The following is a 16,627-nucleotide window of genomic DNA, read 5'->3' as shown; positions in this document are numbered from 1 at the left end:
CTTGATCCATTCATCTACAGAGAGGCATCTGGATTGATTCCATGTCTTAGCTATGGTAAATAATGCTGCAATAAACATTTTTATCATTTACTCAAAAATGTAGAACTGATTTCCTCTTTTTAAGTGGTATAAGATCTTTCTGTGGGTTTATAGTTCATTTTCATATAAATAGTCATCTTAGAAAAAAATCATTTAGGGGCTGCATGTGCTGCTAATCCCAGCTACTACAAGAGGTGTAGATCAGAAAGATCATTGTAGAAAACCAGTCTTACCAAAAGAAAAAAAGTGGGGGAGAATGATATCTGAAAAATAGTTCAAGTAAGACCCTGATTTCAAACTCCAATACTGAAATCAGTCTTCAAACAAGAAAGGAAATAATTCATTTTCATCTGTTGAATAGAATTGTCAGTGAAAAATGTTCTGTACTGAAATTTATTTCTGACCACTTTATTGATATTTTGAGAGAATTATGAATGATGGTGTCTAAATAAAATTATGACTTTGTATATTTTTCTAATTCTAGGATTCTAATTTATTATTATTATTATTTTCAGTACTAAAGTTTGAAATCAGAGCTTTCCAAGCAAGCTTTTATATCATGTCCTAGCTCTTTGGGCTGTAGTTACTTTTCAGTTAAGATCTTGTGCTTTGTCCTCAGACAGTCCTGGACCAAAATTCTCATCCTCAATCTTCCTTCACAGTAAGCACACAGGGGCATGCTCAACATTTTGGTTGAGAAAGGGGTCTTGCTAACTTTGTAGCTCATAAATTGTCCTACAAGTGTGGTCCTCCCAAATCTCTGACTCTGGAGTATCTGGGATAAAAACCATATGCCGCTGGACCCAGCAGATTTACCTTTTTAAAAAAATTTCGTATTGCTAAGTGCAGTAAAAAATCTGAAGCACACAGATTTTTATATCCTTAGATCCAACCAAACATGGGTCAAATATATTTGAAAATAACTGTGTATATATGGAACATGTACAGGCTTTTTTCTTGTGATCCATTCCTAAAATATACATCAAGAACTCTTTACACAGAATTTATATTATATTAACAATTGTGTATAATAATTAGATTAAAATATATGCCAGAATATGTGTAAATTATATGCTTAGATTATGCCATTTCACATTAGATTGAGTACCTACAGACTTTAGTATCTATGGAAGATCTTGGGAGCAATCCACTACACACACAGAGGGATATATGATAAATTATCCACTGCAGTTCTTTCGGTCTTAAACTCGGGTATATTTCTGATTAACAAGGCCAGTGTTGATTTATTACTGAACCTTTATATTCCACTCTTCTGTGCCATTTTAATGTATTTATGACTCTAGTAAAGAACATATAGATGAAACTGTTTTGTGTATGCTCTATTGATTCCATTTTAATAAGGTATTTTATTATATTCAGTATTATAATAACTGAAATGTTTTATTAAGATTTTTAATTTGCATACAAAGGGGTTTCAGTGTGACATTTTCATACATGTATGCAGTGTACCTCATCAAGTTCACCTCTTCTATCATTCTCCTTTATCCACCCCTCGCCCTCTCAAAACAATTTCAACACATTCCTTTGTTCTATTCATGTACACATATAAAGTACTTTGACCATATTTACCTTCATACATCCTCACCAGTCTCCCATCTCCCACCTCTTTTTGTTCCCTAAAAGAGGCAGATGTATTTTCATATCATTTATTTTTTATTAGTATATTAATTGACCCATGAGGTTTTGCCATGACTTTCATATGTGAATATATCATATTCTAATAACATTAGCATCTTCTGTTTCTCTGTCTCTTCCCATTCCCCAGCCCACTATTGCTCAACAGCGTTCAGTGAGATTCCTAATGTATTTCATACACAATTAAAAAGTATTTCAATATTAACATCATCCTCCATTGTCTCTCCGCCTCATCATCTCAGTCTTATAGTTACAATCATTCTCTCTCCTTCTACACACACATATATGTATATATACATGTGTATATGTACATATGCATATGTTTGTGTTTATGTATGTACATATACATATGTATATGCCTGTTTATATGTATATCTTTTGGGTCTAGAGTGGATAAATGAATAAAAACAGGATTCTCAGCTATTTTTAGCTTGGCTTATCTCACTCAACATGATCTCTGGTTTTGTCTATGAGTTAATTTCATTTTTCTTTATGCCTATGTAATACCCACAGTATATATGCACCATATTTTGGTACATATTGGTGCACATTGGTCAGTTGGCTCATTATACATTTTTGCATTTATAAACAGAGCTACAATAAGAATGTGCATACAAGTATCTTTCTTGCATATTGATTTACAGTCCTTTAGATATAATAAGGCAGGACTACTTTCAGGTTTTTAAAGAACCTCCATGCTGATTTCAATAATGGTTTTACTAGTTCACATTTCTATTAAAAAATGTATGAAGGTTCCTTTTCCCCTTTCCCCTCTCAGCATTTATTGTTGTTGTTGTTGTTGTTTTTCCATCTGAGTGATTGCCATTCCTAATAGTATGAGATGAAATCTTAGTGTAGTTTTTACTTGCATTTACTTTATGGCTAAGGAAATTGAACATTTCTTTATGTTAGCCATTTGTATGAAATGTTTGATCAATCTTATATATTCTAATTATATTTCCTTTTTGTTTGCATTGAGTTAGTTTTATTGGGTTCTTTCCCCCTTCATTCCTTCTACAGAGTTACACTTTCCATTATTTTCAAATAACATATATTTAAATATGGTCTGGTACATACAATTTCAGATTCTATGTACAATTCTAATTCCTCCTTCTGAATTAGATGATTAGTACTTTTTTCACTTCTTTCCCATCTTTATCCCTTCCTGTGTTTTGTTGAAATAATCAAATCTTTAATTCTTTTTTGAGGGTTTCATATTTTGAGCTACAAGACTATTTTGGATGTTAGGCTTTTGTCTGATGTATAGGTAGTAAAAATATTCTCTCATTCTGTGAGCTTTCTATTTAGCCTATTAGCTGTGCCCTTTTCTGTGCAGAAACTTTTAAGTGTGATGTAATCTCAATTATCAATTCTTTCACTGATTTGTTGTGTTTCTGGATTTATATTTAGAAGTTTTGACCAGGAGCCCTAGTGTTTCCCCTACACCTTCTTGCAAAAGCTTCATGGTTTCTGGTCTTATATTGAGGTCTTTGATCCATTTTAAATTAATGCTGGTGCAAGGTAATATATGGGGATCTCTTTTCAGTTTCTGCACATGGATAGCCAGCTTTACCAGCTGTTTTTGTTTTCTTAAGAATATTAGTAAGAGGGCTGGGAAGGTGGCTCAGTGTTAGAGCGTTTGCCTTGCATGCCTGAGGCTCTGGGTTGGATTCCTTAGCAGCACATAAGTAAAAAGAAAAAAGCTGGAAGTGGCGCTGTGGCTCAAGTGGTAGAGCGCTAGCCTTGAGCTGAAGAGCTGAGGGACAGCACCCAGGCCCAGAGTTCAGGCCCCATGACTGGACCAAAAAAAAAAAGAATATTCGTAAGATTTACTTTTGACAAATTGCATCAAGTATCAGAACCGTATGATCAACCATTTTTAGATATATCCATGAGCATTCCAGTCAAATTGTTTCTCATTAAAAAATTGTTGCTCATCTTTCTGTGTCTCACAATTTCATCCTTTTTTAGATTCTTTTATTTTTGTATGTGGTGATATTGTTGCTATTGAATAGATCTTCATGTATTTCATTCAAAAAGATTCTGTGGGATAAAATATCTTGGTAACTTTTTTTTCTACAAACGTCAACTGAATCTTCACACATTAAAGATAATTTAAGTATAAAATCCTGGGATGAAAATCATGTTTCATAAAACCATTGAAGACAGTTTTCTGGTAAAGAGAGAGACACCAAAGTGTCAGTTTATATTAAGTAAAAGCTTCTTCTCCCATGCTGTCCAAACCAGTAGCCATTTATATGAAATGCATAGTAGATTGAGGATATGCATTTTTAAAATTTGTTAAATTTTAATAAATTTAGTCTAAAACTTAAATAGACATACATAACTAGTGATTATTGTATTAGCACAATTGTACAATCACAGTTATAGCTAGTTGTCTCTTTAATCATTATTGGTTCTCAGTATTGACTTTCATTCTCCAAGAGTAATTACTTCTTTCATATTATTCAACACTTTGTCATTATTACTTTTTTCCTAAAAGTTTCTTATTTCAATTTTAAGTCACTATTCAATTCTTAGCTACTTCGTGCATTTATCAAGTTTATAGTAATTGTGTCTTTTATTTCCAATGATTTTGACCATCTATTTTTTGATTAAGCCATTTTTATTATAGACATTTTGAATTTCAATGAGTAAAAAAAATAGGTGTGCAGGCGGGTCTGGGTTCTGAGCCTCTGCACCATGCGGCCTGGCCGCCACCATGAAGTTTCTAGCCTAGATTGTGGATTCGGCCTGTCTGAATCACTTCCCATGAGTCAGTAACATGATCACCAAGCTTGCTAAAATCTACACCTTCCGAATCCACCCAGCTAAACTGAACTTCCTCCTCTCAGACAAGCTGGCCTGTGGACGGCTGAGCATGTGGTGTGAGCTAGAGCAGGAGAACTTTCTCAGCGAATTTCAAATGGAAGATGTCTCTGCAAGAGATTTATTTAAAACTAATATCGGAAAACTTATCTCTAGCCTTGAAGACTGTACAGAATGCTAGAACCTTGAAAATCAAGGTAGCCGATAAATACTTTCCCTGCCTTATTGCCTCTGTAGAGCTGTTCCCTGTGTCAAGCAGCAATCGAATTGTGACACATGACATCCACATAAACATTATTCTTAGAAAATTGTGGAAGGACCTACAGGAACCTTTGGTTCCGGACTCTGATGTTAGTATTTGTTTGCCAGTTTTGAAGACTATGAAGAATATTTTGGAAAAAATGAAGAAGTATCAGCAATCACCTTGTTATTGAAGCAAACCTAAATGGAGAATTGAACTTGAAGATAGAAACTGGATTAGTATGTCTTACCACTCATTTTAAGGGTCTTGGAAACCCTCCATTAGCCTCTGAGACCTGTAGAGACAGAAGTTCCAAGGAGCTGACTGAGATGCACAGAGACATCAAGAAGCTCCTACAGTTTCTCACAGGGCAGCAAGTGAACCCTACGAAAGTCGTATGCAATCTTGTGAAGAACAGGATTGTTTGCTTTGATTTGGTTCATGAAGATGTCTCCCTGCAGTATTTCATTTCAGCCTTTTCCTAACACCCTATTGCCAGATGTGGGAAGGCAAAGACACCTGTTGTGGCAGTACAGTTGGTGCCCTGATGCATCCTGATGGTTGTCTGGTCTCACAGCACCACAGAGCCTTGTACCCTGCTTCTTTCTCCTTCTATAATAGTTTAAGTAAAAGTTAGGGAAACAATTGGTTAAACCTGTTACTTCATATCATTCACATCTGGGTTCTGTTTTGGGTTTATTCCACTTTTAAGACATTAAGAAGAACTCTGGAATTTTTTTTCTTTTGTTTTTGTTTTTCTTTTGTTTCTGTGGCACTAAGTATTGAAATCAGGGCCTGTGCATGCTACCACTGAGCTGCTTTCCCAGAAATCCGGACTTCAGATAGCAAGTTCTTACTGAAAATGTAAAAATCCTCACTTGTGAATTGGTATTCCAATCAGAGTTTGCAGGTCAGTACTTGGAACTTCCCCCAGGCTCAGCCTCCAGCTCAGTGCTTGGTGCCTGACAGCTCTCAGCTGTAAGCATGCACACCTCCCCTTGCTCCCACTTCTAGGAGCCTGGTGACAGGAAGAGTGGCCCCTACCTCTGACAGCAACTTTGAACACCAGAGTCCTGGGAGGTGAGGGCTGAAGAATCTGGAGCCTCTGTTTGATTTGCCAGACACAAGTGCCTACTGAGTCAACCAGCTGTGTGGGAGCTCCTCCTGCTGCTCCTCCTACAGTCTCCCTGGTTATAAGTCCAGGTTACAAGTCTTCAGAGCCAGGATGGAGCCCAGGCCTTGCACCTGCTTGGCAAACCCTACTTTCTCAGTCTCTTCAGGTATCATTTTGTGTAATTCTTCCTTCCACTGTCATTCTGGAAAATATGCATCTGTACTTGGAAATAACTTGAGTTCACAGTGCTGAGACCAACTTCAGTACCAGCTCATAGGCGCTCACTCTCCTTGTCCTATCAGGCTTCTATGTATTCTGTGTAGGTGACACCATAAGCATGTTAGTGTCACACGAAAAGTCAAAACTAAGTTCCTTAGGAAAAGGTAAATGGAAGGTCGACAAAATGATCATATTTTACTTTTTCATAGTATTTGGGAAAAGCAATGTCTTTGATTTCTGATGCTTAATGATGTTTAAGAAAATATGTGTGCATATATTGACACATGCAGATACATACACATTTCTGTTTCTTCTATTAACTTCTGCTTACTTAGTTGGTACTTCTGTTTGTTGAGTCAATGATTCTTTCAAGCTGTAGTTCCCACCAATATTTAGCAATTCATGGATGTTTGCTTATATTTGTATATGAGGATCTTGATTGAAAAGTATTGATAGTGACATCTTATTTACTTAGCACAAATGAGAATCCCTATTGAACTAGCAGCAAATATAAACTCCAATAACAGCAGCCTTTGTTCCAGGGATTAGGCAAAGAAAGATAGATAGATAAGTAGAAAAACATCTCTTAAAGGAGAATTGAAAGGCTCATCTACTATAGCAGAAGATCTGAACTCATCAGGTGATTCAATTCTCAGAATCCCAGTTTTATAAAGCCACAATTACAGTCAATTCTAAAACTATACATTGGAACATACCACACACACACACACACACACACACACACACAAACTACCCAACAACTAAGTCTAAGTCTATCTACTTTCAGTCTTCACTACTTCTGATCTTGTACTTAAAGTCTTTTTATTAGTGTGTTCTCTTTTTGCTTCATTTTGTTTGTTCTCTTCAGCAAAATCCACTTCTTTTATCAGCTTTTCCACCTTTATGGTTTATAGATTCCAGAATCCTGCTAAGTTCTTTTTTACTGGATAAATTTAATAGTGGTATATTTTCTCCATGTTCTGGGACCTTATTGTAATATGTCTAGTAGTGTTCTTTGTCTTAAAAATATATTTTGATTTGTTTCCATCTAATTTCATCAGTTTTCTATGGTTAAGAATTACATTGTGTTAGGTATTTAAAGAGGCTGCGGAGTAAGAACACCACCATGCATGTGGTTTATTCTGAAGACTGGCTAGCCTCTGGCCAGGCTGGCACTCCAAGAGGCTGGCAAAAGGAAAGTCTGGCTGTTAGTACATGCCTAGGGGCGGGAGAAAGTGTGGCCAGGTAAAGGGAGGTGGGACCAGGTAAGAGGAGGTGGGACCAGGTGGAGGAAAGTGTGGCCACATGGGATCTGGATGTGACCTCAGCAGGATACAGATGTGGCCCCTTTCAGGTGTGCCTGGTAATGCAGATACTGGTCAGAGACTTGGCCTAGAGGAGGGAGGAGTCTACCTGCCATCCAGGAGCCGACCATACACATTGTACATGATATTTTCTTGTTGTAAGCATACTATAAGTAGAATTCTTCATTAGAACTATTTTGATTGGGTTTATATTATCATTATTATCATTATTATTATCTCAGTATTTGGCCTATCTTGTTTTTTCAAATGTCTTTTATTTTCTTACTTTCAGATTAAGTGACTTTGTAGTTCAATTTTTCTATTGGGCATCTTCTTATTTTTTCACATTAAAACAACTCATAATGATGACTATGGTTTATTGGCATCTTAATTCTCAGTAGTTACTAAATTCCCAGATACAAACATTATTTTGATGCCATCTGTTTATCTTAATTTATTGATGTATTTATTGTTTTATAGCTCTGAATTTCTTCCTCCATTTTTGTGTTTTACTCTGTGATCATATTTCTCCTGCCTGAAAAACTTTCTCTAATGTAGCCCTACTGACAACAATTATTTGGATTTACAATTTTCTGGATGCTTTTAATTTACTTTATTTTTGATACCTGTTTTCCCTTAGTATAAAATGCTCAGTTGACAGTTATGTTCAGTACTTCTAAATAGAATTCCAATGTCTTTTTGCTTATATAATTTAACCTGAGAAATTGTTGTAAGGTGAATTATCCCAGAAGCCACATTTTGAAGGATGGAATTTTGGAGTCTTTTTTTTTTTTTTTTTTTGCCAGTAATGGGGGCTCGAACTCAGGCTCTGGACACTGTCCCAAAGCTTCTTTTACTTAAAGACTAGCACTCTGCTACTTGAGCCATAGCACCACTTTGGCTTTTTCTCTGTATGTGGTACTAAGGAATCAAACCCAGGACTTCATGAATGCTAGGCAAGCACTCTACCACCAAGCCACATTCCCAGCTCTGAATTTTGGAGTCTTTATCACAGTTATCAGGTTGCAGACAGCCTGTTGTTAACAAAGGTCTGCAGCCCCCTAATACACATAACACTGTTAGGAAACAAGCCAAAAAGGAAAGAAAGAACAAAAATAATAGCAACAAACCAATTCAGCTCTGATGGAGAACTGAACTGAGACGCCATGATGACCGGAGATGAGCTAGGAGCCAGGACACAGAACACAATCATTCAGACACATGTGGCAATGGTGTCAAAGTGCCTATGCTGTTCCATGCCTAAATAGGGTCTGCGCAGGGGGCAGGCTGACTGGACATTTCCAGTCCCAGGCACTGGACTGACAGGTTTAGCAACCTATCAGCCAATTGCCGCCCCACCCACAGGTCTCCAGGTATGCCTATCATCTGAGGAAGTTGGGGGTGTCACCCTCCCCCATCAGGAAAACAAGATAACATCTGCATTTCTCTGAAGCTGAGCCCACCTAACTCACCTGGAGCTAGGCATCTGCATTTCAAAGGATGGCTTGTCTCTCCCCCAGGCCTTGGAGCTGGGTGGACAGCCCTGACTAGGCACCAGGGTGGCTGTGAATTATTAAAGCTCAGCCACCTTACTTCCGAAATCAGCTATAATCTAATTCATGCTTCTTTTGAAAGTAATGAATACATCTGCCTACCCTGAACACCTTTAAGGTTTATCCCACATATTACTTTTTTTTAACAAATAAGTATTTTTCCATGGTATATATTGGTACCCTTAAAATAGACATTTGGTTTACAATAGTTTGATTTTGCGAATTGATGCTTTTCAGTTTGGAAATGTTTTTGCCATTATCTCTTCAAATATTACTTCTTTCCAATTCTGTGTTTCCTTTTTGATTATCAGCTACATATACAGTATAAAATTTCACTTACACTCTATTCTTCCCTCTCCCAGCTTCTAGTCTCTGTATTTCCACTTGCCTCTTTTCGGTTGACTGAATTCAGATTTACTAATCTTGTCCCTAAGTGGGTACAGTTTGTGTTATTGTATCAATTTCATTTTCATTTCAAGATACAACACTTTTTTTAATTTCCAGAACATTCTTGGAAGTCTTTTGTAGAGATTCTGTGATGACTTTGTATTGCATCAGTTAAGTTAGGCTGAACTCTATTCCTTAGAATTCTCTTTACTCTATGTGCCCAGGTGAATTGGCCATAAAAGTCATTCTATGTGCAATTTTGAAGACAGAAGGGAAACAACAGCCATATGAATTTGTACTTGCAATGCTGTAGCAGATACACTGTCAATGATCTTTTTGGTTCATGTCCTGGGATTTTGTAGCATCCAGGCTCTCCCTTACTTTTCTTTCTCCTACTCTTGAGACCTCAACCAAATCTGTGCCAACTGTATGGCAAAGTATGATGCCAAATAGAAACTCCTTTGTATATGGAACATTTCACTGAAATTACAGACAGTGAGAAACTGGAATAGGCATTAGCTCAGCATCACATGTTCTAGCATATAGTCCTGAATTTTATCTTCCCTTTTCCAATGCCAAATCTTTAAACATGAAGCTCTGTTATCAGAAACATCAATGTTAAATTGACTTGTAAGGCAAATAGAAAAACAGATAACAACTGACTCAAATCTTAATTATCTGATAAAAATGTACAAGGCTTTATTTTTTTATAATATTTTTGTTCTGTCTTTGCTTGTTCATAGTAATGAGGTTTTTTAAAGTCTCTGTCTTGCCTGGGTTTTGTTCTGCAGAGGTTTGGATGCAGGGCTTCGTGCTTGCTAAGTTTATGCTTTATCACATGAGCCATGCGCACTTAGTCTTTGCTTTAATGTTAATATCACCTATAGATGTGTTTCTATCATCTGTTTTTTTCCTTCTTGCTTTGAATACATAATCTTGTCTCTTTCTGTTCCTAAAATGAATTTAATAAGCACTGAACACTGTGTTTAATATTAAAGAGGTCCAGATGTTGTGATCTTGTGTTAGAATAGGATTGCCTTTATTCTGCTAGGCAGATACAATAAGAGCTTAATTCATTTCTAAGTAAGCTGATTTTAGACTAGCTGAGAGATTTGTTTAAAACTTAGTCTCTAACTGATTTTGTTTCTCTCCAGTCCAGAGTATCATATTGCTTGCTATTAGGAGACTGTTTCATTCACTAGATCCAAACACCTTAGTGGGTCTTTGTCTTCTTACCACTAGGAAAATATAAAAATTTCCACAAGACTTCCCAGAGTTTAGATATATTTTATCTCTTTTATACACTTCAGAATTTGGTTTGAAGGGTGAATTAGTGGTGTCTTTGGGCTCCTTCAATCTAATTTTGTTATTTCATTGTAATTAAGTTACCAAAACATTTATTGGTTTCTCTGCTTCTGGGAGTGTGGCCCTCTTTTTAGTGAATGCCCAATTTTCCAGTCTACTTATGCTCAATTTCTGCATGAATTTTTATGGAAAATCCAACTAAATACCATAACTGTACTTTTCCAAGAGCCCCCTTTTCCCATTATTTTACCCTCAAGTTGTTATTTCCACCGCCATTTATTATATATCATTAAGTTGATAATTATTGTGCTTCTCATCAGCAGGTAAATTAGGCAGATAAAATCTGCTTTAATCTTCATGAAACAAATAAGCCTGTTAGTCTATTCTTATAACTACCTTCCCAAATTCCTAGCAATATACTGCCTTGCTGTTAAGATGACCAGTGTCTAGTCTTGCCATGGCATTTATAATGATTTGTTAGTCAATCCTTTCAGTAGCAACTTGAGAGGCTATTTAGGTGGAAATTCTGCAAGCTATCTTGATCTAGAGACCCCATAGCATTTTGAACCTTGTGCTCTATATTAAAATAACTGCTGAAATATCTGTCTCTACTGATATCTTGTAAATTGCTTAAAGGCAAAGACTACATGTCTATACTTCAAATATAATAACACGGTAAATGTAGATAATTATTTTTTGTTTCTAACTCTAAAATGAAAACATGAATTTCATATTCAATGGTTTTACTTCTATCTCTCTTTCCCTCTGTATTATAGTTCATTTGGGGTGGGGGGAGGACAATTGTAAGTCTTGCTATGTAGCTCAGGCTAGCTCAAATTTGTTATGTCAAAGCCAAGGCTGGTCTTGAATTTGTCCTCCATCTTGATTCCCTACTGCTAAACTCTCTAGTTATTACTGGGTTTACAGACTGTGGCTCCCACCATGACCAGTGTAATTGAGACCTCTCATAGGATGAATACTATTGCTTTAGCAATCCAAAATATTGTATGCAACATTAAAGAAATAGGGAAAAAAACTATTTTCTTTCATTACAGAACCTGATATCTTCTATGCTTTTATCAAAACTTAATAATAAAACAATTTTCTCCAACTACTGGAATTTCTCAAAGAATTCCCTACAAATGAAGGACTTTAATCATCTGGTTCCTCCAGCTTTCATAGTAGTTCAAGAAGCATATATATATATATATATATATATATATACACACACACACACACAACACACACATATATATATGTAGATGTGTGTGTGTGTGTGTGTAGTATGTGTAATATATTTCATTTCTCTCCTAACACTTCATATTTCTCTTTAGAAAAGGAAAACATCACATAAAAAGACAAATTGAGAAGCACATAAAAAGCCATACTTTTCAAAGATTATATCCCCATTTCTACATAATATACTCTCATTATGAAATCATCAGTGCATTTTTTATTCATAAACAAGGCACTGAAAAGAAAATGAGTAGCAATGTAAGTGGCTTTCTGGAAGTGACATCTATTCCTATTTCTGAGAAAAGTTAACTCTCTGAAATGTTAATTGATCAAAATGAGGAGTCTAAACTTTAGCTACACAGAGGAGTCAGGGAGCATTTCCCATAGGCTTGCAGCTTGTTGTGAAGGCACCTATGAAGACTGGCTTTGAATTTAAACTAAAAAGTAAATAAAAATAGATCAAAGTACCAGACTCTGAACTTGAAGAACTTTGACAAGGAATCCTATACTTCTGTTCTTTTGCAATTCAAAAAGAAACGTAAATCTACTAGGAAATTCAATTGCCATAATTCCTTGACCCTAGAAAAGAATTCCAAAGATGTCAGCTTCCTTTCTTCCCTAACATAGAAATGTATTAGGATATAGGTCATTCCAGAAGCCAAAGAACAAATGTAGTCTTGCTCTGGCAGTATTCCAACTCTGTGGAGAGAATCTTAATCTAATACTTTTCTTACAGCTGGTTCAAGAAGAAACATCATGATTCACAAACTTCCCAACCCCCTTTAAGCCACATATTCTGGACTACTTTGATTTGGGCATCCAAATATTTCATTTTTTCATATGCTTTCATTATTATTTATCTAATTGGTTTGCAAGGATTAAGACAATTTAGTTGAGTTTTCTCCAAACACCAAATTGGTACCAAAGGCTTCAAATAAACACATCTTGCAAGCGGGTAGAATACGGAAGGTCTTAAATACAGAATCTGACAGTCAAGTTCCAACCTCAAAAGCAAAATAATGTCAACTTTACTATACTCCAGAGCTTTCAGCTAGAGCTTCCTGACCTTTCTTGACTTTCATTGTCTTCTGAATTCACTACCATTATACTCTGAAATATAAACTTTGTGGAATGAAGATTCATCTTCTTTCTTCCTTTGTAACTTTCTCTGTGGTGATACAAACTGCCCCTTTTCTAGTACTTACCCTGACTATGTAGCTCACAAGACTCACAAGTTGTTTAGGAGACAAACAACTTTCATTCCTATACCTGTTCACCATTCAGTGAGCTCTAGAATCAAAATGGAGCAATTTATAGAAGACAGTAAAAAAAAAAAAAACCCACCTAGAAGTCTGTAGTTAGAGCTTTATGTGAGTATTTTTGTGTTTTGTTGTTGTTGTTGTTTTGCTAAAAGCTGAGTTACAACATCTCCCAAATATCCATGCATGAAACTCATTAATAATCTTCTTCACTGAACAACTGAAGATTGATCCTTTAATTTGGAGTGGCCTGAACACTAATGAGTCATGTCATTATTCTGGAATCCTTTCAATTGCTTTTTATTTTTTCTCATTGACTTAGCGAGGTAGAAATTAAGAACAATTCTTATCAGCTTTTATATTACCTCATGCATATGCTTATGGTTGCAAATTGAGCCATCCTAAATATTTATTTGTCTATAAATGCCATTGAGCCAATACTTCACTTTAGACTTCTCTCATCATTTTTTCCATATGCAAACTTCCTTTAAAAGTTCCATCAATAACATAATTTGCAATTTAAATGCTTTAAAAATATTATCCTCCTGCTGTGTTTTTGAATACTTCCTTCATGTTTAATTGGTGTAGACACTTTAGTTCCTAATTAAACATTATTGTTTATGATGTTGAATTCATTAATAGATGTGAAAGCAAAGGAGAGAGAGAGAAAAGGAAAGAAAAGAGAATTCCAATAAAATCCCAGGTCTTAATATTTCCCTATGCCATAGTAAACTTGTACTTCTGAGAAGATGGGTAGAAACTGAGATGCAGAGCAAATACAGAGTTTATGTTTTTGAGGATTTACTAGGTGTTTTGAGAGACAAACGAATTCGATTCAAATTGAATTGCACTTCTTGATTTGTAGGAGAGATTAGCTGAGAAATAGCATCTCAAACACTTGCAAGATAAATATCCTCATTTTCCTGGTTCTTTTTTCTAGTATATCCTCAGGTTTGGCTTTGGTGGCATATATTGCTCATACAAAGCTTGTTTCCTCCTTAGAGCTCTTAAAGACTTTTATTGTGAAAAATGAAGACCTTTGATGAATCTGATGGGTTTGGGTCATGGAAAGGTGTGCTATGAACCATTGTATCAAGATTGAAATGCCCAAGAAGCTGACAAGTATATTGTCCATTTCAGAGATTAAACAGTTTTTTTTTTGGGGGGGGGGGAATTTCCCTTAGCAGTTGTAATTTTGTTTGTAAAGTAAGCATACATTCTGCTTGAGCAACATGGTGTAAATACTTCCTTCTATATTCTCACCCATTAAAGTATTTCAGAGAAAGAGAGAGAAAAAAGATTTGCTTTTTCAGACATAGCAAACTAATTCATATCTTGACAACACTTTTAGTAACACAATCCTAGCATCCTTGTAAAAATTGTCATGTGCCGGGCACCGGTGGCTCACACCTGTAATCCTAGCTAAGGCTGAGATCTCAGGATCATGGTTCAAAGCCAGCCCAGGCAGGAAACTCCGTGAGACTCTTATCTCCAATAAACCACTAGAAAACTGGAAGTGGCGCTGTGGTTCAAGCTGTAGAGCACTTGCTTTGAGCTGAAGAGCTGAGGGATAGCGCCCAAGCCCAAAGACCAAGCCCAAGCCTACAACTGACCAAAAAAAAATGGTCATGTATCTTTGTTATTGATTATCTTTGTAGCTATTTGAGGGGAATGGAGGGAGAATGAAAATCATTTTTCTAACTTAATGATGTGGTCATAAGAAATGGACAAAATTAACACTAGAAACCATATGAGTCTTCTGCTGCTTCATAGTGTAATTAAGTTAAATGATCATGAAGCTATTAGGACTTCCAAGGCAATCAGACAGCCCCCGTTGCCCCAAATACAATAGAATAATCTTCTAACAAGAGAAAAGAGGGAACAAGCAGAAATATAGTCTATCACAGAGAAATTGTCCATATGCTGACTGTGTCCAGAGTAGTTCTATTATTATTCTGCTGACAGATGATAAGCTTCTGACCTTTGGCATGATTTAAAGCATTTCTCTTTCTAATTTGGCTGGATAAAGATCATTATGTGTTAACACAGACCACCATACATTCCTGTTTCACAGAAAACCACAAAAACTAAAATCCTTTAGTTTATCATTTTCAGATAGCTTCATGCCTTAAAATTGAACATCAGAGAAACCTGGATAGACTCAATAATATTTACTTTTGAACATTTACAAAGTCCGTGGCATTTTGCTAAGTTCATGACTTTGCCAAGTCCATTTAATCTAGTAACAACTCCAGGAAGTAGATTCTGAGGCTGTCCTATAGAAACTCACTCAGAGAGTTTGAGCAACTTGTCTAAGATCACATAGTTAGTAAGGTCAGATAGTCTAATCAATTTGAACCCAGGTCTTTGAGACTAGAAATTAAAGTAGTAACCATTGTATGGACAGCTGTCTCTTTCATCTTTAGTATTTTAAGAAGGCAAAATGAGCTGATACTAGCAAGAAAATGATTCTTTTTTGATTTTTTTAATTTTTTTTTATTGTGAGAATACCATACAGAGGAGTTACAATTACATGGGCAAGGTAACGAATACATTTCTTATCAAGCATTGCAGCCTCCTCGTTCTTTCCCCTTCCCATAGTCCTCCCCTCCCCCAAGATGATTCTTTAGTAACCAGATATTTGCCTTCTGTGTCAGTGTGGGCTGGGTCAAATTTTTATGTTAATCTATTAGTAAGAATGACTCCATGACAAAGAAACATACAGGACGCAATGTATGGACATAGCTAAAAGTATATCATATCATAACATCTACATTGAAAATGCATTTTTCTGTTTAGATAAACAGAAGTTGGAGTGGAAATTGGAATGAAATGTAGACATAATAATAACATTAAAATTTACAACTACTTCTTACTCTGGAAATGACAATATAGTAAATTTATTGAGGTACAGACATTTGGTTTTGATGATGACGAAGGTTGATTCTGTTTTTAACAGTTTAACCAATCAGAAGTAAATAATACCATGTGAATAGCATATATTTATATATGCTATATATAAAGTTCATGTGTCAAGGGGAAAAATTTTACCAGGGATCTGTATATCTTCCCATATTCACTACCTCTAACTTTGTCATATTTTTTTTTTGTTGTTGTTGGTATGGGGTCTGAACTCTGGGCCTGGGCGCTGTCCCTCAGCTCTTCAGCTCAAGGCTAGTGCTCTACCACTTGAACCACAGCGCCACTTCCGGCTTTTTTCTTTTTGCTTATGTGGTGCTGAGGAGTAGTACCCAGGGCCTCATGCATGCAAGGCAAGCACTCTACAAAAGAGCCACCTTTCCAGCCCTAACTTTGTCATTTTTGACTGTGTTTCCTTCTTTGGTTTAACCAGTTCTTTTATTATTTCACTAGTCTACTAAGTATTTAGGCACAGAAGGTACAGAGATCAAAGCAGAACCAGAAACCTTCTGTGTATCATATTGATGTTGTAGGGGTAAATAAACTACTATATTCTAAATTGATTT

The 16,627-nt window shown here is 36.0% G+C and overlaps 1 protein-coding gene and 1 pseudogene across 1 annotated transcript in view; both read left to right on the top strand.

Annotated features, from left to right (window-relative positions):
• The window catches only part of St6galnac3 (ST6 (alpha-N-acetyl-neuraminyl-2,3-beta-galactosyl-1,3)-N-acetylgalactosaminide alpha-2,6-sialyltransferase 3), a 555,425-nt gene that overhangs the window by 426,248 nt on the left and 112,550 nt on the right, over positions 1-16,627 (top strand). The gene's annotated exons all lie outside the window — the stretch shown is intronic.
• On the top strand, positions 4,394-5,250 carry LOC106000593 (annotated as a pseudogene).

The sequence above is a fragment of the Dipodomys ordii genome, unplaced genomic scaffold (assembly GCF_000151885.1).
Source record: "Dipodomys ordii isolate 6190 unplaced genomic scaffold, Dord_2.0 Scaffold228, whole genome shotgun sequence".
NCBI classification, from domain to species: Eukaryota; Metazoa; Chordata; class Mammalia; order Rodentia; family Heteromyidae; genus Dipodomys; species Dipodomys ordii.
The sequence above is the reverse complement of the archived record's forward strand: the minus strand, read 5'-3'. Positions and strand labels throughout refer to the sequence as shown.